Here is a 24,726-nt window from a genome sequence, read left to right as displayed (position 1 = left end):
CAGGGATCCTGTGCAAAAATTAGACTACAGACACATAACTAAGGATTAAGCACTGCTGGGTCCTGGTGAAATTATGTGACAATAAGTTATGCTTTATTTTTTTTTCTAAGCCTTTAATCATTGCCTTTTAGCTTAATTGAAAGACCTCTGGTCTGACTGACCTTTTCAGTATTCATTGTTTTATGAAAGTCCCCCATTTTCTGCCTCCCATCCACACTAAGTGAGCTGTACCTTTCAGATCTCCATCTGGAATATCTGCTTTGAGATTTTTCACTGTGACAGATATTTGACTGTATGCCTAGATCACTGTCTTTTATTGGATCTTCTGTGTTACTTCCTGCCCTGTTTCCCCTACAGTTAAACACCATCTTTGCTTTCCTCTTTGTAATCAAGCTTTCTGAAATTTTCAGCTGTACACAGTGACACTTCTCACTTCCTCTTAAGTATTTAAAATGAATTTAAGGGTTATAATTAAGAATAGCATTTAAGAACCTTTAATGGGGATGGGTATTTCAATATAGAACAACTGTATTTCCCTGTGAGAGAAAATGACTTTGACTTTCACTCCCCATAAGGGTTTTGACTGATTGAGGAAGCTGTGCTTCCTTGCTGCACTGAAAGGACATTTTGATGGCTATGAAGTGGTGGGGAACAAAAGTAAAAATAACTTTCCACGCCGGAAATAAAACTGTCTTTTGCTATTTCTCCTCATCATACGTGTCGCCTTACAATTCAGAGTCAAGGTAGAACCAGGAAACAGATGTAGTTTTAGGAGCAACACTATTGTTTACCCCATAGATTTTCCACCAGATTTTCTTAATATTCTTACCAACACTAGAGGCACCCACACTTGTGTATCTCCCAAGCTGTGTTGCTAAGGGATAGACTGTAGACACATGCTGTGATCTGCCACAAGTAAAGCTTAAAATGCTAATTTGGTCTAGTTATTAGCACATTGTTAATACAAAATTGCAATGCAATTTGGCAATGAAAAAATGCAATTTGTATTTTAATCCCAAATAAAAGTTTTAGGATTGCTGATTTTAGAGTACCATGAAATTTTAATAATGAAACATCAGTTTGTGCTGCAAGACGCTGTTGAGAATTGAAGTGCAGTGCTTCCAATTTCAGGAGATAATTGTTTCTCTGGTAAGATCTTTCATGTAAGAGACTTTGTATGGCTATTTTTATTGGTTTCCTGTACAGAAAAATAGGTTTAATATTATTCTATATTTATAAAGTAATGCAGCTTGCGATATAGTTGTGGTTTGACACATAGTTCATATGCATCATAGTCCTATATGCCTCATAGTGAAATAACTTAGGTGAAGAGTAAATAATAACAAATACAAATTGGTGGAAAGAAGAACCTAGACAGTTGAAAACAGGTGAACCCCCTGAATTTAATCAGAGAAATAAGGTCTGAAGGCCTTCAGAAGGTAAGGGCTACCTGGAACAAGGAAATGATGCCAGCAAATGATTCTGTGATTTCACAAAGCTCTGCATGTGGGAAGGCAACTCGAAGTTGCAACAGGTTCATTCACATGTGAATAGAGCAGCTGAAGCTAAGGAGTGCAGCAGATGGCCAAATATTACCCATCAGTTGTTGTTATTGTCATGTCTGTGTAGCCCTTGGGGCCTGAAACTCAGATGAGTAAGAACTCTTTGCCACCATCTACTGATGAACTGGGGGAAGAGACATAGTTAATCTTCACAGATAATGTTCGTGACGGGATGGACATTTCTGAAGTTTTGCTCACAACTCATTCTAGGACAGGAATAAAAGGGAAAGAGACTTTTATTGTGTTCACAACACTTCTAATAATCAGAAAATTGTCTCTTGTGTCAATGGATTACATACAACAGAGACTCTGGCATGGGGGAAAAAATTAATAAAAGATCTTGATTTTCAACCTATACCTTCTATTTCGTAATGAATTGAATTCCTCAAAGTGAGATTGGAGAATGAAGCTGACCTGGATGTAGAGAGATGATAAAGAGGTGACAAGATATCTTTATTCGGTGCCAAAGGACCTTTAATTACTTCAGGAGAGGGAAAAGGCTGAAGATCCTGATCCTGCAGTGCACCAAAATGTCACTGTATCCTGGGCCAGAGCCAGTGCCAGCAAAGTGCGGGGAGATGAGAGAGAAGGCAGCAGTGGAACAAAGAGAGCACTATCCCAAAAAGATACAACAGCACAGGGGTGACCAAGGGACTACAGGATGTCTCCTTAGGAGGCACCTTTCCTCCCCAACCAGAGTCAACCCCACCTAAACGCTCTCCTACTTTGAGACATCATCAGAGCAAATATCTCCTGTTGAGTTCACCCAGGAAAACACCTTAGCTTCATGGGGAGCATTCAAAGAACATGTTTATTTAGTGGAATTCTACTACTCCACTTTATATCTGGATTTCTGGATGCCAGCAATTTCACACAGAAAAAAAAAGTTGCTTCATAAATATGTCATCATGCTGCCTTATTGCGGTGCCCAATACATAACATTAGATAGCAGATTCTGGAGGCATTCTCAGAGAAGAAAGAAACTCATCTGTTTCTAGTAATAATTAGGCAAGTATTTCTAGGAAATGTGCCTCTTTTTGTTTGAAGGTACAATGCTTTGCTTTTCAGGAACTAAGAAGCAGGAGGTAGAAGTTAGGAGCAAGCATGAGGTCTCTTAATAGTCTCTTGTAAATAGATATGAATGTGCCATTTATGTGTTCCAAGCCATCCAGAAGTGTGTAAACATGATTAACCCACAAATGGGTCTGAATAAATATGACCCATCTCTCCACACAGTCTCCTGGTGGCTTGAAGTTAAAACCCTTGCTTGCCTGCCAGAGGCAGGGAAGAGACACAACAAGACAGCTTCATTACAAACAAGGCGGGGAGATGTGGGGCAGGGCCAAATAGAGTTCTTTTGGTTACTTCTAGATTTTCCTACCACTCTTTTGTGCAGTCTCCTTGAGAAAAATCACATAATCAGGGAATACGCTTTTAGACTTTTTTTTTTTTTTTTAATTTAAGGGTTGGACTTGGCATTAGTTACAGAGGCCTTGATGGACTGGTTTCTACCTCCCCCTTTTTTAACCCTTTAGCAAAGGCCAAGAATTGGGAAAGCAGTGTCAGAGCCTGTGGTGCTGCAGATTCCAAGGAAAACATATTTGTTTAGATTATCATAGAATCATAGAATGGTTTAAGTTGGAAGGGATCTTAAACATCATTTATGTCTAACTCCCCTGCCATGGGCAAGGGCATGTTCCAGGGATGGGGCATCCACAACTTCTCTGGGCAACCTGATCCAGTGTCTCAGCATCCTCACAGTAAAAGAATTTCTTCGGAATATAAACCTGCCCTCTTTCAGTTTAAATCTATTCCCCCTTGTCCTATTACTGCATGTCCTTGTAAAAAGGGTATTAGAAATACAAAGATAATCATAAATGTAAAGATAACTATAAATGCAAATAAAATTCTCTTGTGCAGGAGGAACGTCAGCTTCCCCAAACGTGTCCCACTGAAATCCAGGAGAGACTCTGCACATGATATTTTCCTCTCACTCACCACAATCTGCCTTCTCACTCTTTCATTGAGCTGATGCAGAAATAAAATGAACCCTGATTCATTGTGGCTTTCCTAAGGTGAAACTATCTGTGTTCTGGTTGTTTTACAACAAAGATGTCTGTAAACACATCTCACTCTCTTTCCTGTTGTATAAAAACTTGCTGCTTACAGTTCTGTTCCCTGCATCCTCAACTTCTATCCAGGAGCACAGGATTAAGAGGTACGGTCTTTACTATCTTACTTTCCTTTAACAATTCAGCACTTTGTATTTTTCCAAAGAGTGGAAAATCCTTAATAGTAATGTAAGAATCTTGAAGTCCTAAAGAGGTCCAAAAAGGGAAAATAGTAAAAAAACCTAATTAACAGAAACTTTCCAATCTCAGCAATTCAAATGAGATAGTGCTAAGTTGTGGAAGAGACTTGGACAGGCTTGTGGTTCTGTTCTTGTTCTTTTCCTTATTGATTGAAATTTGATGACCCTTGAAAAGATTTTCTCCCTCTGAACTCCAAGCACTTATGGAAAATGTGAAAGTGCCCTCCAAACCATGTGAATCAATATTCAACAGCTGAAAGATATTTCCACCTCCTCTCCATGCACCTGCTCAAGCTGATATTTTCAGTCTGTCTCAGTCCTCCATTTCACCTTTCCCATTGCCAAAAAGTGAGCTAATGTGTTTTGGTGTTCCAGGGCAGGAAGAGAAAAGTGAGTCAACTCTGCACGTCCACATTATTTGATGATGACATTTCTTTTTTACCTGTGCTCATCTACATTGCCTGCCTAAGAAAATACAGGATGACAGAAATGCATTTCATGCCCAGCCAAGGGCCACTGAAAGTTCCAACAGTCCTGAACTGAAAAGGTTAATACTTTGGAACAAAAATAAATCCTCATGTCCAAACTTTCCTGTCCAAACCCTCCAGCAGGGAGATTCATATGTAGGATTGGATCTGGTTTGGCTTCTTGCTACAGTGAGGAGTATATTGAACAAAATCTTCAACCCATGGAAAGTGGTGTGTCACATTTCCTTCACTTGAAGAGAAGCTTTGTGTCATAACTTCCCCAATGATTCAGGCTTCTCAGAAAGGTTGGACTGTCTTTGCTGATTAGATGTCCATTAGAATTTGCTGCTGGCCAAAACTAAGTAGCTGAAAATATTCATATGATGCATTAATCAATTTAATTTAGTATGGTCTATTTGTATGCCATAATGACTTCCTAAAAGCCTTGCCTGGTGGCAGAAATTTCAGAGGTAATACTACTGTGCAGAGGCAGGAAAGGCATTTCTAATTATAAGAACAACTTTCTAAACACCATTTTCCTAACTCAGCACTCTTATGATTGGTACAGAGAAAAAAGACTTGTAATTCCTAGTAACCCTATTATTTTTTCTTTTCTCATGACTTTCTGCCTCAACCATTCTGATTTTTCTTTCCCCGAAATGATATATATTATAATCCCACCTTTACTTGGCCCCTAAAATGTAGCAAATTAAAACAATAGGAAGAATATTTTGTAACTTCCCAATTTTATTACCACTAAATGCATCATTAAGTGTAAATTGATCACAGTAGAGAGCACATTAATTGTGACCACAGTATGAAGTCCTGACTTTCTGCTAATACTGCACCGATTTCAGAATGACTGCAGCATTACTTCCCAACAGAATCTGACTAACACTTTTGTGATGGTCCACTAGTGTGAGGATCCAAGACTCCCAAGAGTCCTAAAGTACAATGGGATTTTACTTGGCAAGTGCATGAAGTCAAATTTAGCATTTCTCCCTCAACAATTTCTAACACCCAGACAGACTCTCTCATTTCCTTGTTACCCAAATTCCCATTTCTGCAGTTTTGGACAATTCCATGACACCTCCTGGAATCTTCTCTAGGATATTATTTTGCTGTAAGTTGTCTTGTGATGGACAACAATCGTGTCTTCCATGAAGATTTGACAACCAGCGTATCCTCTTGCAGCATAGGTGGTACCAGTAGAGACATACCCAAGGTAGCTTTTAGCCAGTATATTCCAGCACTACAAGCACTAGTTCTACGGCCACTTGGACAAAATGCCAATTCAGAGGCTATCCCAAATCTACCCCACACCCCTACGCAGCCCAGGATTCCCAGGGCCAGACAGGGACATGATGACAATGACAAAGAAATGCTGCTGGATCATGTCTTGTTAAATCCCACATGTAGAAGAAAAAGAGAAGTGGGAGTGTCATCTTGTCCCTCTTAGAGGTGGAAGAGAAACTAAAGGAGCAGCAATACACCCACTTTTGGTAGCAAAATTCCTTTCTTTTGAGAAGATTCTAGGGTTACAACTAGAGTCAGATGATGTCCCTGATATCTTTTCCCAACCTGACCACTCTCAGTGACATCCTAATCTGAAGTGGCGCTTTCTTTATAAGTTGAACTAAGCAGGTTCCCAATTAGGTTGAGATGAAAAGGGATCATTCCCCTCCTCAGTAAAAGCCAGCTCTCAGGACTGAGCTGCTGATTACTGATGTGCACATGGGAAGAGTAGACTAGCTGCTGCCAGGTTGCCAGAGAAGACTTTGTCAGAAACCTGTAGTGTTGTCTATCAACAGTATAAAAGAGATGACTCAAGCAGCAGGAGGAGATTTACTTACTAAACTAAAAAGATGCAATTTGAAGTCAGTTCATTTTCTGGTTTTAGTTTAGAGATCATACTCAGGTTAAGCCCTTGTCCAGTACTGTAGCTGTCAAGAAATAATAAAAACAGCTGGCAAACTCCCCCCAAAGTCAACTCTAACATTTTCTGTGACCATGAGCTGGACCCTACACTCATATTTTCCCTTTGACGGTGAAGTTCCACTGCTCAGAGTCATATTTAGATTTATGTAATCCATCAGACCTGAATACTTGAGAAAATCAACAATTCTACTGTTCTCCAGACGGTAAACACCACACCAATGAGTAACATTTTCATCTCTCCAGGAACAAACACATAGCTTCAGACCTTCAGTTTTGTCTTGTGAGAGCTGACTTCTCCGAGTTGATGGCTTTTGACCAGGAGCATCCATGTGTTTGTACTGTGCTTGTGCACACATATCCTTTCACAGTTTCCTAAAATAGGGTATAAAATAGACCTTAGAAAGTTGACAAAGCATCTCCATGAAAAATAAATAGATCTATGTTTTCTTTCAGGCTAAGTTTCTGTAAAGAACATATTATAGTGGTACCTTAACTTCTTTATATTGATATGATAATACTGTTTTTAAACATGTAAAAATTAAACTGCCTCAGGAGAGGTTTCTGCAGGAATAAACTGTGCTAGTAATAGAAACTTGGAATATTTTATATGTATATATTTACATATATAAATAAAACAAACTAGTGGTAGAAATAAAATTTATTGTGTAGATCCAAGCCCCTTCTGAGATCAGTTTTGCCTAACCATTTGAACAGAGGTCTGGGCTTTGCTGTAACCTTCCAGTTAACTGCTTGGAAGGTTCTCTCATAATTCCATGTTCTGTGTGAATACTGAAACTATAGATTTTTTTTTTTTGGTTACTATCTTGGAATGCAGCATTTCTGTTTTCTTCACAGAGGATAGAAAAACTCCTTCGAAAAAAGACTTTTTTCCATTGAAAATTCTTTCCAAAATATAATTATTGTCCATCTCTAAAATTGAAACCACCTTTACAATGTTCTTTGAAATCTACTGAGGAAAAGTAGTGTTTCTGTCTCAAAGTTAAGAAATACTTTGGATTTAAGATTTATAGCGAACCATAAAAACTTTTTACACCAAATTGTAAATCTTTCTGCTTTACTGCAGTAAACATAAGGGTCTGACTTTTTTTGGCACAAGTAGTTTTATTGCATCTATTAGTAACAAGAGATGTCAGCTAGTGAAAGCAGAATCATTGGGAGGGAAAGGTTATATAATTTTCAGTGGGTTTTTCTAAAAACTGAGTGTTTGAGAAGCTCAGAGACTATGGTAAATGATCCTTTTATATATAGAGAGAAAAAAAGGTATTCTCTCTCTTTCAATCTTCTATTAAGTCTTTCTTGAAAAGAACTTTTTTGTATTTTCCAATACTAGATCTGACATCAAATTACTTCTTTTTTTTATCTTAAGCACTTAAGTCTATCCAACAAAAACATATTGAGGTTTTCATGGTTCTACCTACACATTTTTTTTCCGCTTTGTATTAAAGAAAGAAAAGGAAGTCAAGAATCACAGTGTGTAAGTATGTGACAATTGGCAATACTTCTTTGTTGAGAAAGTGGCTTAAATGGGATTGAACACAAACCAAAATGGATTTTGATACTGCAGAGTTTGTGTCTGTCTTTTTCGTCTGGAATATGTTTCTGACCTGTGTGGGGAATTAACTCCTTCAGTTTGAATTTCTTCCAAGATGAGACTCACTCATAAATGAACACACCCTATGTCTCTATTCTCAGACACCACCAGCCTGCAAATCAGGACCTCCCTCCTTAAGACTTCAACAGGAAATGAGTTTAGTTTCTGCTGTCAGCTTTGCACAGATCTGGGAATAACCTTAAAACCAGGCTTACCTCACAGACAGGGTGAATACAAACAACTACGTTACTTCAGATAATCTTTGGTTTCTTTGGTGTTTTGTTTAGATTTGGGGTGTGGTGAGGTCCACTTACTGGAGGGAAGGGATGGCATCCAGAGGGATCTGGACAGGCTTGAGAGGTGGGGTTGTGCAAACCTCATGAAGTTCAGCAAGGCCAAGTGCAAGGTCCTGCACCTGGGTCAGGACAATACAAAACACAAATACAGACTGGGAGGAGAATGGATTGAGAGAAGGTCTGAGGAGAAGAACTTAAGGGCGTTGGTTGATGAGAAGCTCAACATGTCCCAGCAACGTGCACTGGCAGTCCAGAAAAAAAACGAACTACATCCAAAGCAGTGTGGGTAGCAGGTCGAGGGAGGGCATTCTGCCCCTCTGGTCCACTGTGGTGAGACCCCACATGGAGAACTGCATCCAGCTCTGGGGTCCCCAGCAGAAGAAGGACGTTGACCTGTTGGAGAGAGTCCATATGAGACCTCAAAGATGATCAGAGGGCTGGAGCGCCTCTGCCATGGAGACAGGATGTTGCCATGGAGACAACATGATTGTTGTACCTAGAGAAGAGAAGGCTCTGGAGAGACCTTATAGCACCTCCCAGTACCTGAAGGGGGCTACAAGAGACCCAGAGAGGGACTTTTTGCAAAGGAATGGAGTGATAGGACAAGGGGTAATGGCTTTAAAGTAAAAGAGAGTGAATTTCAATTAGATATTGGGAAAAACATTTTTACTGTAGGGTGGTGAGGCACTGGAGCAAGTTTCCCAGAGAAACTGTGGATACCCCAATCCTGGAAGTGTTCAAGGTCAGGTTGAATGGGGCAACCTGGTCTAGTGGAAGATGTCCCTGCCCATGGCAGGGGATTTGTAACTATATGATGTTTAAGGTCCCCTCCAATGCAAACTGTTCTGTGATTCTGTGGTTCTGTCATCTTCTCAGTATATTCAGAGGAGAACCATGAGCAATGCAGCTAACAGAGACCTACTTCAGTGGAGCTAAAATCTCCCAGAGTTACATAAAATAAATCCTATTCAAGACTAGAGTCCAGATGGTCTAGAAGGGAGATGAAGGGGTTTGTTCCATGGGTCCCCTGTCTCTGCATGGCCATTTGAAATGCATTCAATTACAGACCCTGAATAGCAGTCTCAATTAATAGGCTTTCAAGTGTATCTCTGCCTTTTTTTTTTTTCAGTTTGGGTGTTCTTTTCCCAAAGTACTACACATCTGTAAGATGTTCAATGCAGACTCCTCATCTGCTTGTTATCTGTCTGTTAAAGAAGAAATAGAAGGTAAAATTGTTCCTAACCCTGTAGTTCAGAGATCTCTACCTTTTCAAACATCAAGAAAGAAATAGGCTGTAAATTACATACTACAGTGGCCAAAAAGAACATGTAGTCATATAATCAACCACAATAGAAGGCATTGGACTGCATCTAACTTTTATTGAAACACCAAAGTCATCTAAAGTCTCATATCACCAGGGGTATCTTTCAGACCAAATACATGCTACAGCCTGTAAAAATTAAGCTAGTCATTATAAACTTAATCTGTGGTCTGAATGGCAAAATTGAAAAGCACTCAAGCATTAAACTGCTCTTCTTAAAGGAAAAATAATAAAGCAATATGGGTAATATATAAATAGCTTTAAAGATTGCTGGCAGCAGGATAACTGGGCTGAACATTCAGTGAAAATTGTAATGTATTACGGCTCTCAGTAAAGTTAAATATCTTCAATATGCTGTTTTTGTCACTAACAGGTTTGCAATCGTTGTTGGCTTTGTGGACAATCCAATACACCCTTTTCACTTTTTTTTTTCATATATTTAAGAAAGTTTAGTAGCTTTGTCAATGTGAAGTGCTGTTTGGAATCCTATTAACTTCTCCTTAAAACACATAGCCTGCCTGACTGCAAAAAAGTTAGTAAATTCTTAGTAATAAATATTTTTTCTTGTTGTTTAGTAGTAAAAGATCTTTATTAGGTTAACTCTATTCTAACTGGTTCTATTAATAAAGGTAACCTTACCTACAGGGCTCATAAATAGTCATGTATTGTGACTACACTGAGTGTATACACTGAGAATAGAAATAAGCATACCTGTATTTGTCCATGTACCAGACTCTGAAATTTGACACAGTACAATAGCGCAGAGAAATTAAACGCTATCTTGCTCCACTATATCTAGAAAACTAAATCTCCAAATTCTTTCATCATGGTTGATAATGTGTACAACATTGTCTGTGACACCTTGACTTTTAATATACAAGGTTTCATCATATGATCAGTTGTTAATTTTAGTGACACTTTTTTATGCTAAACTATACTTAAAATGGGACAATCTGAGGGTAGCTGTGGAGCCGGTTGTAGGCTGGGCTGTGAAGTATTTACTCAGTTGAAATCTACCTTACCCTCAGTGAGACTTCATGGATTTCAAGCAGTAGGATCACCTGTTTACTGAAGATACTTTGCACAATGAATTATCTGCACATATTATTTTTTTGAGATGATTTTTTGAGATGATTTATTCTGCAAACAGTTCTTCAGCATGAATGAGATCAACATTGAAGTTCTTTACTGAATAGTAAGGACATGAAAAAAAATCAGAATCTGGCTGTTGCCATTTTTCTCAGTGGAAAAGTTTGGTAACTGCATTTACAAAATATGGATATACTTTAGGCACCAAACCTTGCAGTAGAGAAAATGCTACAGATGAGGAAAACGGGTTATCAAGAACTGAACGACTAAGACCATAGAGAGATTACAATACAGCTGGGGTTATAATTCATGTCTTCTCAGATCCAATGATGAGATAAGATTCTTGAGCTCAGAGACAAACCCAACAGAAACAAAGTGACAGTTGTTTGTCATTATTGAGACAGTTTTCCTGCACAACTCTCTGGCTTTGCAAATAGCATGGTTCCACTCTCACCCTCTGAGTATGACACAGTGCTGTACCACTGCAGTTGAATCTTTTGCCTGCAAAGACAGATTAACTGACTGTGTGCTTGCTCCTGCCATGTTGCAAATGGCTTGTAACTTAAGAAGAATATCTCTCTTCCAGTTACCCACATTTTTCTTTCAAAGGATAAGAGAAACTGCTTCCCATGTTTAAGTCGTTTCCACAGCTCTGGATACGCAGTCTATCTGTAACTGGTGCAAACTAAGTGAATGCTTTTGCAGGTGTAAGCTTCACTGATGTGACAGCTGAAACCTGCAGGGAAAATCCAACTAGGCTAAACTTCAGCTAGAAGATCCAGACTGAGGATTTTATTGTGTCTAGTCCTGGGTTCCCCAGTACAAAAGAGATATGGAGCTCCTGGAGCAGGTCCAGCAGAGAGTTACAAAGATGACTAAGAGTGTCTTATGATGAAAGGCTGAGGGAGCTGGGTTTATTCAGCCTTGAGAAAAGACAACTGAGAGGGGACCTAATCAATGTATACAAGTCTCTGAAGGGAGGGTGTCAGAGTATAGACTGGGCTCTGCTCAGTGGTACCCAGTAATGGGACAAGAGGCAATGAGTTGAAACTGATGCACAGGAAATTCCACCTGAATATGAGGAAGAACTTCTTTCCTGTACAGGTGACTGTGCACCGAAACAGGTTACCCAGAGAGGTTGTGGAGTTTCCCTTGGTGGAGATATTCAAGAACTTTCTGGACACCGTCCTGTGCCATGTTCTCTAGGATGACCTTGCTTGAGCAGGAGGTTGGACCAGATGACCCACTGCGGTCCTTTCCAACCTTACCCATTCTGGGATTCTGTGATCGTTTTCCTTTTTCCTCTTAGTTTTGATCATGTTTGCACCTTCCCAATATGTTCTGTGTTGAAATAAACCCAGAAATTCCCACATGAAGTTCTTTTAATTTCTATGCTTCACCTGCTAGCACATCTCACCATGTGCAGTTATGAGTAGTGCTGTTGCTTGGCTGTGATGTGAAACCCAGACCAGGTTTGCTCAAACATCTTGTTATCCTGGGTCAGGATAGGCTCCTCTGAGCTTAAAGCTTTTACGAAATTCCCAAATATTGGGAATTTGCATGTCATTTTGTCTTTTAGGAACAATAATTTTTTTTTCTTTTTATTAACTACTGACATTTCCCCCCTATTATCTGCAATTTATGTAAATTTTGGCCTAATTAAGCAATGGTCACTTACTGTTCACTATCATTAGGTTCAATTGGTTCCATGGAGGGTGGAATGACCTGTCACTGCAATTAAGCAGAGTTCATTGCAATATATTCAACTTGAATGGAGGCAAAAGAGGACAATTTCATGGGTGAGGATATATTTCCCAAAATGTTGCTGAAAACCACTTAATCTATTTTTTTCAAGATGGGCATTGCAGCTTTCTTCCTCCAAGTTCCATAATGCTTCTGACATTATTATCTGTGAGGCAATAGTTGTTGAGGTGACATTCTGCTGCAGATGTGCTGTCTCCCAAATCTCTTAGCAGAGGCTTTGTGCTCTCCCTTGAAGGGGGAGGAGACATCAAGGCTTAGCAGAGCCCTTAAAGAAGTCTGACAAGAAAGTAGGCGATGGATGAGATAACAGGACTGCAGGCTGATATATGCAGAGAAAAGTGAGAAGAAGTCACAAAGTATTTCAGCAAAACTCTTCTTAAATTCTATTTAAAATGCCTTTGTATGTTTGTTTCTCTGAGTTCGGCTCCAGCTGAAACCATTTTAAAAGACCAAAACCACAAACAGGTTCAACATGATGCCAATATGAGATGATTCCTGTATGTACTGCATAAATGCATTTATATGAAAACCACTGTGACAAACAGTGCCTTAGAGTCCCATCAAATTCTAGACACATGACAGAGCATCTTCCTCAGAATTAACAAATAACTCAGGCAGTTCTATTGAAACTTGGAAGAGAAACAGTGGGAAGACATGTGTTGAATATAGAATCACCAAAGAAAATGTTGGAAAGGAATTCTTTAGGTCGTCTACCTGCTCCTGCTCAAATCCAGGGCAACTTCAACTGTTACAAAAGGTTTCCGAGTGCTTTGTCCACTGAGTTTCAAGTTACTCCAAGGCTGGAGATGCTGCAGCCTCTCTGTGCCCCTGATCCAGTGTTTATAGTTCCTGTCCTAAAACCTGTACTAGTTATCCAGTTATATTTTGGTTCACCTCTGAGAAATTCTGTCTCTGTCTGCTTACAGCCATCCAAAAGACAAAGGACATTAGGTCCCTCCTTAGCCTTTTCTGCAAGATATAACCCTGCTACATCAGGTGTTGTGTCCCCTTAACCAACCTAGCTTCTCTTCACTAGACTCTCCTATGTTTTTCAGACTCTCTTCTGTACTGAGGTCCCAAAATGGAATTAATTTTACCAGAGGGATCCTCTCATTAACCTGAATTTCTCTGTTTGTTCTTCTTTAACATAGACTCTGAGTACAGAGAGTCAGTAAGTTGATCTTTATTAATGATCTTTCAATGAGAAGATTTAACTGAGAAACAGAATATTTTCAAATTATAAGATAAATCTCAATGAAATCAATGACAGCTGAATCAGAGCCTTGTTTCACTACTCCAGTGTTATGCCAGACAGAGATAAAACATGAAATGGGACAATATTCTCCATCACTTCCCTGTTGCTAATGACCATTCTCAAATTCAAAAACTCGGTATCCCTTTCCCCACATGGTGTGGGGCGCACCAGTTCTAGTTCCATTTCCATCTGAGGAACCATTTCTGATGGCTGAATGTGGATAGGGAGGGGGGACTCCAGCACCAGAGGTTTCTTCAGGTCCTGAGCCTGGTGGGGAGAGATGCTCTCCCCTCCCCCCACCCACGTAGTCCCATGGCAGTCAGAGAGACAGCACACCGGTGTGGAGAGGAGACGAGAGAGTTTATTGTTGGGGGGGTTACATTTACAGGATTAGGAGGATTCACAGAGTAACCAATTACAAGTCTCAAGGGGTTTACAGGAACACCCAATCGCAGGAAGGGGTTAACAATCAATAGGAAGGGGTTAAAAGGGACCAATGAGAACACCTCAGGATATCTTCTCAGGACATTCCTGCATGGGATAACGCTTGTCATGGGGGGTCTTGGGAAGAAGAAAGCATGAGTTAGCAAAGAGACTACAAAAAGCCATTTTGAAACATGTTTAAACAACAGTTTTCTCATATACTGCAGATTTATTGCCACAAAAAACCAATAAAATCTCTTATTAGTTTCATCAGGGCTATCTAAATTCCCTGAGGCTGAGTGCAATATCAGGTCCAGCAAAGGGGGCAGAGAGCTCATCCAAAATTTTCAAAAATGCTCCAAAGCACAAAATTCAGCTTCTGCTTCATGACTAACTGTCCAGGCATCTTTTCTCACAGGTTATTGTGAAGGTGCTGATGCATCCTGTTTGCTCATTCCACACAGCCCTTAGCAAATCTGGACACGAGAGACTCCGGGAATTATTCAGTGACAGAGAGAGAGAACATATGACAGAAGAATTTATGCCTAGGACAGGGTAAGAGCCAGTAGCATGCTTTCCATTCCTCCCAGGAATAATGGACAGTAGCTCTTGGATACTGCAGTTCAGAGAAAACTACTTTACCTGCTGACCGTGGATCCACTCTCAGCAATGTCTCGCTGGTGTACTAAGAGCCGCAGGACAGAGATTTCAGGGCTGGAGATGATTCAACATCAGTGAGTCAAGAGAGGCAGAGTGGATTTGCACAATATCCAGGGCAAGAACTCACCCCTGAACCATCAGATATATATTCCAGGAGCTGACAGGGTATTTGTTGCCACATCCACCCTGGTTCATTCATCTTTTTACTGAGAGAACATTATCCATGTTAATATGGACTTCTGTTCAACTATCAATAATTTAGAGCCAGACCTTTCTCTCATAAGTTTCTCATTGTGTGTCTTTGTGTAATGGCAAGCCCTGGGTGAGGAGAGGCTTCATCTCTATTTAGCAGCAGGAACAACTTTATATGTCTCTGCATTGGATAGCATTAGGTAGCTGCTGTGCTGATTTGGGATCCATCAGTTTGGGGGTACTGACCCATGCTATGCCTGCTAGAGGGTAGTACTGGCCATGAAAAGGATGTTAGGAGTGGTTATATTCTGGCCTGACTGATTCTTCAGTGGATTTAGATTCATAACTTATAACTTTATTATTCCTAAAAGAGAAGGTAATGGACACTAGGTTTTCTGCTCTTCTTCAGACTGTTAACATTGTGGGCTATGTGGGGTATGTGGGGTGTCTTGAAACCAAAATCAATTTTATTTGGGAAAACTGCATTTCTTTGTCACTCTAACTTTCAAATTACAATACAGTAAGGCAAGGTCTCATTAGTGTGTTCTCTGGTTGAAGGAGAATGGCCAGGGGATTTCACAGTGAAATTCTAACTCATTTTAAGTGGGCAATATGATACAAATATTTTTAATAGTGTCATCAAACTAGGTTTTTCTTAATTATTATGAGACTGTGGAGATGACACTACCTAAGGCTAAAACAAGAGCTGGATTATTCTACAATAGGAGTTCCTAAGGACTTTTCATAATGTAGCATAAGAATAAAGTGTTTTACTTCTTCCATTCAACACTGTATTTCTCTGGTGCCCATTGTGGAGTGGTCCTGTTCTAAGCTGAAGGAAGTACACTGTGTCTCCTTGAAGAAGTTGATTAATTTACCAGCAACCAAGGCACATTAAAAAAAAAAAAAAGGAAAGAAATATTTTGATTTGCAGAGATGCTTACAGAGAGGATTGTGATGCTTCTTTTTCTTAAAGATGTCTTCTTCACCTAAAGTTCTCATAGATTTGAGCTTGCTTCCAAATTGTGTAAGACACAGATGCAAAGAAATTTTGAAAAACTTTTGATGCTGATCAGTTTAGAGCACAGGACTTAAACTGACAAAAGACACTATCAGTTCCCATATTTTTCAGCACTTTCTATGTGACCTTATCCTCTCTCTACCTCGATCCTGTAAGATCAGGATGATTTCACTGCCTTTATTTTTTGAGTCTCTTTTCTATCGAGGTCTTCAGAGCAGATGCTGTTTCTTTCTCTGTATTTACACATTTCCCTAGAAAACAATACTCTGACCTAAACTCATCCCATTAAATAAATCACAGTAACCATTTTCCATCCAGCCATTAATACACAGCATTATTTTTCCTCCTTATTAACTGAATGCCTTCCATTCTGATCTAAGAACTCCTTTCTTCATTTTTCTCCTGCAACAGTTTGCGGATAATGCAGTTTGAATATTTTTTCCAAAGTGGATAGGTAAAGAAAATTTGTTTCCATACCTCAGCATGACTCTATTTAAGAACTCGACGATACAAACAAAACAGAAAGAAAAATGTAAATATTGTTCCAATTAAGTGGAACCCAGGATGTCTCCATGGGTACACTATAGGTTTCAGTGGAGGTGGTAATGTTGAGGAGGTAGCCAGGAATAGCCTTCAGCATTAAAAATTTAAGCCTGCAACTTGTTCACAGCTGTGACTGTGCATGCACTGGGAGAAAATGGCACAACTGAAAACAGAATCGGCATATGTCTACCAAACTTATCCCAAGGAAGAGGAAATTTAACCCCTGTGTTCCCAGTAAGAGTGAGAGTTTGCTGCAAAGTTTGTCAGACCTGTGTAATGGCAAAGAAAGAAAGAACATTACACAGTAACTACCGCTCAGTGCTGCACAGCAAGGCTGAAAATCGGAGCATGACCTCTTTGAAGGTCAGAGTTACTAGTGCTGTAACTCTGGGTGATTGTCAGTCATACTTGTGCATAGCTGCTTGTGGGTGGTAGTCCATTGGAGGCCCTCCAGGGTTAAAACAAAAACGAAATAATGAAATTTTGTGGCTTGGATAACTGTGTGACAAAACCTCGTTTTGCTAGGAGAGAATTTCAGAACAATCAATCATCCCAGCTTTAAGATCAGATATTGAAACTCATCACTTGCAAGACCTTCTGCATGAAATCAAACAAGTGATCTAAATTCTTGTTCTATGCTTTGCTAGAGTCTACTCTTCTGGGAGAACAACACTGTTCCTGATCTTATTCATAATTATCCATTGTTTCTTGCATTTTCCCCCTACGTATGCCGTTCAGTCTAGATGACCTTCTTTTATTTGCGTTTAGTTTGTATGGTAGAGGTGGTCACATCCTGCAGGTTACTATCCTATTCTGTAATCTTCAAGTAGAATGTTTGTCTTTCCAGAAGAATATCAGAGTCATTGTATTTGTAACCCATATTTGTCTTGCTTCTTAACAGGAAAGAGTCACCAATCATTCCTTAAAAAGAGGAAAGAGGCTCAGCAATTTCTTTGGTCAGATCAGATACATCTGTTTCTAAAACTGAGATATGGATCAGCTCCAGATTTGATGTGAAAGGAGGGGGAAAGGGCACAGGCTCACCTCTGTCTCTTGTTAAGCTGACAGCCATTGCTAAAGACTGTTATAATTAAGGAGAAGGTTATCTGTAGGACTGTGCAGTCTCCAGGAACACTAACCCTTCAAGGCATGTGTCAACAGTCTGTTATGTGGACAGGAAACCCTGCTGAGTAGGATGTTCTGAAATACCTGATATGGGAACAGTGCTGAAGAGCAGTCCTGCTGTTCCTCCTCTGAAAGGCAGAGCAGAGAAGCCACACCTGTAGCCCCAACAGCTGATGAGGCAATGGGTTACTCATTTGGGCTAGAAGATCCCATCACTAAGAAGGGAAGATCAACCCTAATGAGGGAAAGGGCTATCCCTTTGCAGGGACAAGCCTGGGCAGCCAAAGAGAGAGAAAGCAGCAGGACCACGTGGCAGTATTTGGGTGTGGGGGACATGGACTGGGCCTGGTTCCAAAGGCTGTTTGTCAAACCAACTCTTTACAGGGTGTCCTAAGACTCATCTCTCTCTGAAATCTCCTTAAAAGACATGTATTCATTTATGACTTTGCCCTCCCCTGGGCTATGTTTGCACATACGTTTACTGAAAAGGGAAGGCCAGAATCAATATTTGTGAGCAAAAAGAGAGACATTGTCTATGTGTGACTATGAGGAGAATGAATCTCTGAAATCTTCACATGGAATGAAAGTCTGAAGGAGGTTTAAAGGATTTCACATTCACAAGCCCACAAAAAACTTTGAAGTATTATATTTACTTCCACAGAAATCTTACAATTTTTGCAGGTGAGGTACATATTCACATATTTGGTGCCTCATCAGGCAGTTGTAACCTCCAGAATTAACAAAAAGAGGTGAGAAGGCTCCCTGCCTTTACAGACACAAATATCAGCCCACAGGCATGTCCTATGCCCTCAGTGCAAACACTGGCCTATGTTTTAAGTGTGCTGCTTTTACCTATAAATGTAGATCTATTAATGTATATAGGAAAATTCAAACCAAGAAAGATGTAAAAGGTAGCTAATGCTCTTCAGCCGGTTACTATTACAAAGTGCCAGGGAATGACTTTGATTTTGATTTAGTTATTTTTGGATTTATAGCATTGAAGCTCAAAGAAAAATTGGGGAGAAAATAGCTCTTTTTAACATGGTAAAGTGACCTGGATCCATTTGCCGAGACTTCACCAGGTGGGAACACTTCTAATCTTTTATACCAAGCCTTACATAATTGTTGCTTTGACTTCAGTACAGATACTTCTGACTTTGAAGAAAATAAGACCAGAATTAGATCCATGATGTTCCCCAGGCTAGCAACAACCCATGCAGCATGAATAGTTGTTTTATTCTTGTTCATAAAGATTCCTCCCTCCTCTAGCCTGTGCTTTGACAATGCTTTGTTTAAGCAGTTCTCTGGTTAACATTACTTAGCTTTCTTCCTTAAAACCGGCTGCATTTCCACAGTGGATTCCTGAGCTTGGATATCATGAAAAGGGCTTCATCCTTTCCTAGAGGAAAGCTGCAGATGAAGTCCCACGAGTGACAGTTGCAGCATTTGTTCCTTAGTAAAAGAAAAAAAAAAAAAGGCAGCAGGTAAATTTAATTATTCATTAAGGGACACAATCCTGATTCTATGGGTTTTGCTCAGACACTACAGTGGCTTTTTGATGGCCACTGCACAGGACTCCTCTTCATGCAAGGCTGATATTTAATAAAGTGCTCTGCACAACATTGGAGTGAAGATCCTTCTTTATGATCCAATGGCCTCAATGTCCTTTCTCTGCGTATTCAGAAATGCTTTTGACTGATGCAAGTGTTCCTGAGTATATATGGTTTGACCATTTTTTCCCCTGATGACTGCTGGGGGTCACGTTTTCAACACAATTACCAATCCAGACTGAAATCTGCCCTTCCATCAGCTGCAAGAGCCTTCCCACTGCACAACCAAAAGCTTTTCAACACTGTGGTTTTATTTCTAAATTTGTTGCAATTACTGTAGCCATTTGAAACGCACCCTCTATAACGCAGATAAATCCTTTTCACCAAGATAGCTGAGGAGGAACACGGACTCCATGTCAAAACTAAGAGGACAGAAGATAAATCATAGTCTGTTTGCTTGAGCTTAAAAGCCGAAGAAAGAGAGGGGAACATTATATTCACCATCACTTCTAATACATCAAAATTATATTGGAGCTATCTTGTTTGCTTTAATACCTATTTCAAATAAAATCAATCTTCTTCAACTTGAAAACATTATTTGTTTTTAACAAGATTATTTATGGACTATTTTTGTGTGGTTTCTGCTGTATTGTGCTTGTGAAACTGCCCTCTGAAACTGGTATTTTACTTTGCAGAAACATCCCTCAGGAAATGACATAGACCAGTGAACTTCTAGCACTTGACTAACCAAAGCAACTGAGTAAAAATAAAATACAGATAAAACAAAACATTATTTACACAGAATGATCAATGTCAGCCGGTCTCAAAGTTACTCTACTAAATGAAGGTTATACCTTTATAAACAATTGATTAAATGCTGCAATAGCAGTTAAATATGGTTCCTCCCTAAAGCCCATGACGGTGACAATAAGGTATTGATCATATTACAGCACTATTACATACCCTCTTTGTAGTGCAACTGTGACAAACATGTCAAAATAGATGCTCACTGGTCTGAAGAGAAGGACAGGAAAGGAACTGGAGAAGGGAAGAGATTTATCCAGCAGATAGGTGGAAAATCCAGCTTTCTGGAGACTGCTGTAGGAGATGGTACTGTAATCCTAAGAACTTTAGCACTCTGGTGAGAAAAGTAGAAATATCATAATTTTATGACCGATAATTTTGAGGCTGAAACAGCAATGTTAGTATTTGTTTCCTTGGAAAGAGAAATTTAATGTATAATGTAAGTTACAGAGTCTTTTCAGCCGTACCAGATGTTCATTTGGTTTTGAGAGGAAGCTTAGTTTTGAGATAGACTTGGGGGATTAGAGAGAAAATAAAACAGACATCCATTAAAAATTTGGTTTAGAGGTGTTATGAGGCTGACATTTTCTTCATGCAATACAGGGTCATGTGTGGGAACGTTTTAAATATTTATTGTTTTAATATTCAAGAAACATCATCTCTTAGAAAGCTGTTAAGCTTTAACAGAAACTGTTCAGCTTTGAAAGAAAAGGATGATTAAACTGGGTGTGAGATTGAACTAGAGGTATCCTTGATTGTTATAACAGCTCCAAAATTATAATTTTCGAGAGAGGGAGGAATGTTTCCCCATTCTCACCTAGCCCAACTTTCCAAGAGTCCTAGGAATGAAAATCAGGATTTTTTTCAGTAGTCCTTGAGTTTACAATGTGGTATCCAGAGATGGAAATTGCTCCATCTAAATATCCAGCCATTTCCTATATCTTACTCTAAAGGATGTGGTTCTGGCTTGTGTCAATAACAAGTAACCAGAGTAAATGACCAGGGTCTAGGATTGCAGTTCCCCTGTCCCACACAAGAAATAGGGAAAATGGATGTGATGGCTCTAAGGGGAGCCAGCTAAGGGTGAAACGGTTCAGCTGACATGGAGTGAAGCCAAGGAAAGTCTTTCTATGTCTTTGCTGAAATCTTTGCCAACCTCAAATTGTGAGATATACTTAGGACATTGTTCCACAGGCATCCCTAGTAAATTGTCCACTGACTTCCCCCCCAGAGTGAAATAGTTGGGACCTATTTCTACCAATAAGCCAGTAGAACTCTATGGCTTCATTTGCTGTTAAAAATTAAACATGATCAAGACAGTTCTCTGGAGCTGAGGCAGAATTGTGAGGAAAGGTGCACATCTGAAACTCTCTTATTCCCCAGGAGCAGACTGACTTATTGGAAAAACATGTTGACTTCCTACTGAAAATGGTCCCTGGCTTGTGTTTTGTCCAGGAATTATCTGGGAGAGTGAATACACTGGTCGGATGAGTCCACTTTAAAAGCTGGGTAAGATCTGTGCTTCTCCATCCTGGAAAGCATCTGAGGCAAACATTGGCTGAAAAGGGCTCAGTGTGAGCTCTCCATACTCCACAGAGGACAGGAAAGCATCACTCTGCTGCTCAGCACTGACCTGTCAAGGGCAGGAGGGATATTTATTCCACAACAGAGATCATTCACTGCCACACACCTCCAGTACATTGTGGCGTCTTGTGGTTCCCACTATGGGCCTGTGTGATGTGAAGAAATTGGATTCTCTGAAACAGGTTCATTCCACTTTGACAAGGAGAACACATTGCACAATCAGTATCTTGGTCTCTCTGCTTGTCACAGTGGCTTTTCACACTCTTCAATTGCTGTCTGCACTGAAAAGCGCTGCAGGTGGCTCCTCACAGATGTCTGTGACAGTGACAGATTAGAAGCTTCTTCACTGTTTTGTTATCAAATGAGCCTTGCATATGCCTCCTGCTAAACATGAACCTAAACAGCAGGATTAATAACAGTAGCAATTGAGACACTCATCTGTGTATGATTTTATTTCAGTCATGATCCTGTTAGTGTGAAATAAATCAGATGTGTCTGCTAAGTTCAGATGAAATTCAGGAAAATTGTTTATTAGCATAACTAGTGATATTTGAAAGCTGTTTTTGAGGCTATCTCTGAGAAAATTATAAGCACAGACAGAGGGGAGTAGGCAAAACTTAGGTGCTTAAATCTAAACCTCTCCCACTCAAGGCTGCTTCATTCTTGGCTTTCACCACTCAGATACCTTTCTTGTATTTCTGTGTTTCATTCTGTGCAGGAATGATCACATTCACAGACTACACAGCACCTTTCCTACCTGCCCTGAAGCATCTGACAAGACACCTTCCCTGAAAGTCTGACTTCAGATTTCATACGGATTTAGCTGCAGTATCCTGTTTCTCAGGCAGATATGTGGATCTGCTGCCTAGCAATTGGGAAAAGAAGGAAAAGAGGTAAATCTGTAAAGTGTGCACATGGGGGAAAACATATGAACAGTTCTTAGGAGACATGGAAGTCTTCCACAGGAAGAGTCCTAACTTTTAGGATGTAAGGAAACTCTCACATGTTTCTTTCTCGAGAGTATTTTACATGTAATTCTAGAATCATGGACTTACACAAGTCTGGAAGGGACATTGGGATTTCATTTAGTTCATCCTCTGCTCAAAGCAGTGTCAATTTCTGAGTTAGTTCAGGTTACTCAGGGTATTGTCCAGTTGAGGTTGCAGTATCTCCAAATACAACGATACCATGACTTCTTCGGATTTTTTCCTGCAAGAAAGAACAGCTTCAGCAGAAGGAATGAAATCCTTCCTCCTCCCCCAACCCCCAAACAGGTGAACTATATTCTTGGAGGTGACTTTGAATCACTCTATGAAGCTGTGAGACTGGGACTACCTCTCCCACATCAGTACTCAGCATATAAAGGGAGGTCACCAAAACTGTATGAGACTTTCCGTTGGTAAATCATAACTTCCCATTAGAAAATCAGAAGAGGTATTGATATGGTGAAAGAAGACTAGAGTCATAGAATCACAGAGTCATGAATCAACCTGCTTGGAAAAGACCTCCGAGATCACCAAGTCCAACCCTTGATCCAACACCGCCATGGTTACCAGACCATGGCACTGAGTGCCGCATCCAGTCTTATCTTAAAAACCTCCAGGGATGGTGAATCCACCACTTCCCTGGGCAGCCCATTCCAATGTCTGATTACCCTCTCTGTAAAAAATTTCTTCCTAATATTCAACCTAAACCTCCTCTGGTACAACTTGAGACTATGCCCTCTTGTCCTACTGCTGGTTGCCTGGGAGAAGAGACCAACCCCCACCTGGCTACAACCTCCTGTCAGAGAGTTGTAGAGAGTGATGAGGTCTCTCATGAGCCTCCTCTTCTCCAGGTTGAACAATTCCAGCTCCCTCAGTCTCCCCCCATAGGACTTGTGCTCAAGTCCTTTCACCAGTCTTGTTGCTCTTCTCTGGACCTGTTCTAGCACCTCAATATCCTTCCTGAACTGAGGGGCCCAGAACTGGACACAGTATTCCAGGTGTGGCCTCACCAGTGCTGAGTACAGGGGAAGAATGTTGGTCACACTGTTCCTGATCCAGACCAGAATGCCATTTACCTTTTTGACCACCTGGGTACAGTGTTGGCTCATGTTCATCTTCCTGTCAATCCAAACTCCCAGGTCCCTTTCTGCCTGGCTGCTCTCCAGCCGCTCTGTGCCCAGCCTGTAGCGCTGCAGGGGGTTGTTGTGGCCAAAGTGCAGGACCCGGCACTTGGCCTTGTTGAACCTCATCCCGTTGGAATCAGCCCAACTCTCCAGTCTGTCCAAGTCCCTCTGTAGAGCCCTCCCACCGTCCAGCAGATCAGCACACCCCCCCAACCTGGTGTCATCTGCAAATTTGCTAATGGTGGACTCAACCCGCTCATCCAGATCATGACTAAAGATATTAAACAGGACTGGGCCCAGCACTGATCCCTGGGGGACACCACCAGTGACTGGCTGCCAACTGGATGCAGCTCCGTTCACCACCACTCTCTGGGCCTGGCCTTCCAGTCAGTTCTTAACTCAGCATTTAGCAGGGAGTGAATATAGTTTGGATAAGCATCCACATCTGGAGGAGAGGCAAGACTTAGTTAGTATGTGCCCTTTTCTCCAGTGTTTTACTCACTATAGAGATGAATCGACATAACAGTTGCTCCCCACAGGATGCAATGTGAAGGGACGAGACACCTGTCCCCAAGCTCTGAATTGTAGTCTAGTAGCCAAACCCTGGAAAGAGGAATGTCTCTCATTCAGTTTTATAGTCTTCAACTCTTTGGGCCTAATCCTAAGAGATTAGCTCACTGTGCTGTGAATTGATTGCAGAGCTAGGAATAAAATGCACAAGCTCTGTCTTTTCAGTGCCGAGCACTGAACCATTACTCCTCTGGGTCAGGCAATGAACTAGCTGGAAAAGCCTTCAAAGCTCTGAGCATGATTAACAGACCTAAAGCTCCAAACTGGAGCCACATGGAGAACGTATAGGTTTTTGCTTTTTCTGTTTGCACATGTACAGGTGTTGCTCTCAGGCACTTGTCAGCTGCCTGCATTCAGGAAGCTGACAGATCCTGCAGCACCGTTCAACTAAATGTGCAAACATAAGGTGGAGATTAACCAAGATAACCCTTTAGTAACATCATCAGTGGAGTGATCACACTGACTGACAGCAGGGACTGGGCAGGGTTAAATATGTATGCAAAGAGAATTTTTATTGCACCCTTTGCAG

The 24,726-nt window shown here is 40.5% G+C and overlaps 2 long non-coding RNA genes across 2 annotated transcripts; one reads left to right on the top strand and one right to left on the bottom strand.

Moving 5' to 3' along the window:
• Window positions 1–8,776: 8,776 nt before the first annotated feature.
• LOC113948230 lies at window positions 8,777–22,328 on the top strand. Its single transcript, XR_003528047.1, has 3 exons — window positions 8,777–8,819; window positions 12,291–12,395; window positions 22,236–22,328. It is a non-coding gene; the product is annotated as an uncharacterized LOC113948230 (long non-coding RNA).
• LOC113948229 lies at window positions 22,313–24,233 on the bottom strand. The gene is made up of 3 exons (XR_003528046.1): window positions 24,130–24,233; window positions 22,573–22,726; window positions 22,313–22,382 (listed from the first exon to the last, which is right to left on the bottom strand). It is a non-coding gene; the product is annotated as an uncharacterized LOC113948229 (long non-coding RNA).
• Window positions 24,234–24,726: the final 493 nt, after the last annotated feature.

This window comes from Corapipo altera, unplaced genomic scaffold, assembly GCF_003945725.1.
Source record: "Corapipo altera isolate COAL_440 unplaced genomic scaffold, ASM394572v1 51, whole genome shotgun sequence".
NCBI classification, from domain to species: domain Eukaryota; kingdom Metazoa; phylum Chordata; class Aves; order Passeriformes; family Pipridae; genus Corapipo; species Corapipo altera.
This window is presented reverse-complemented; position numbering and strand designations above follow the sequence as displayed.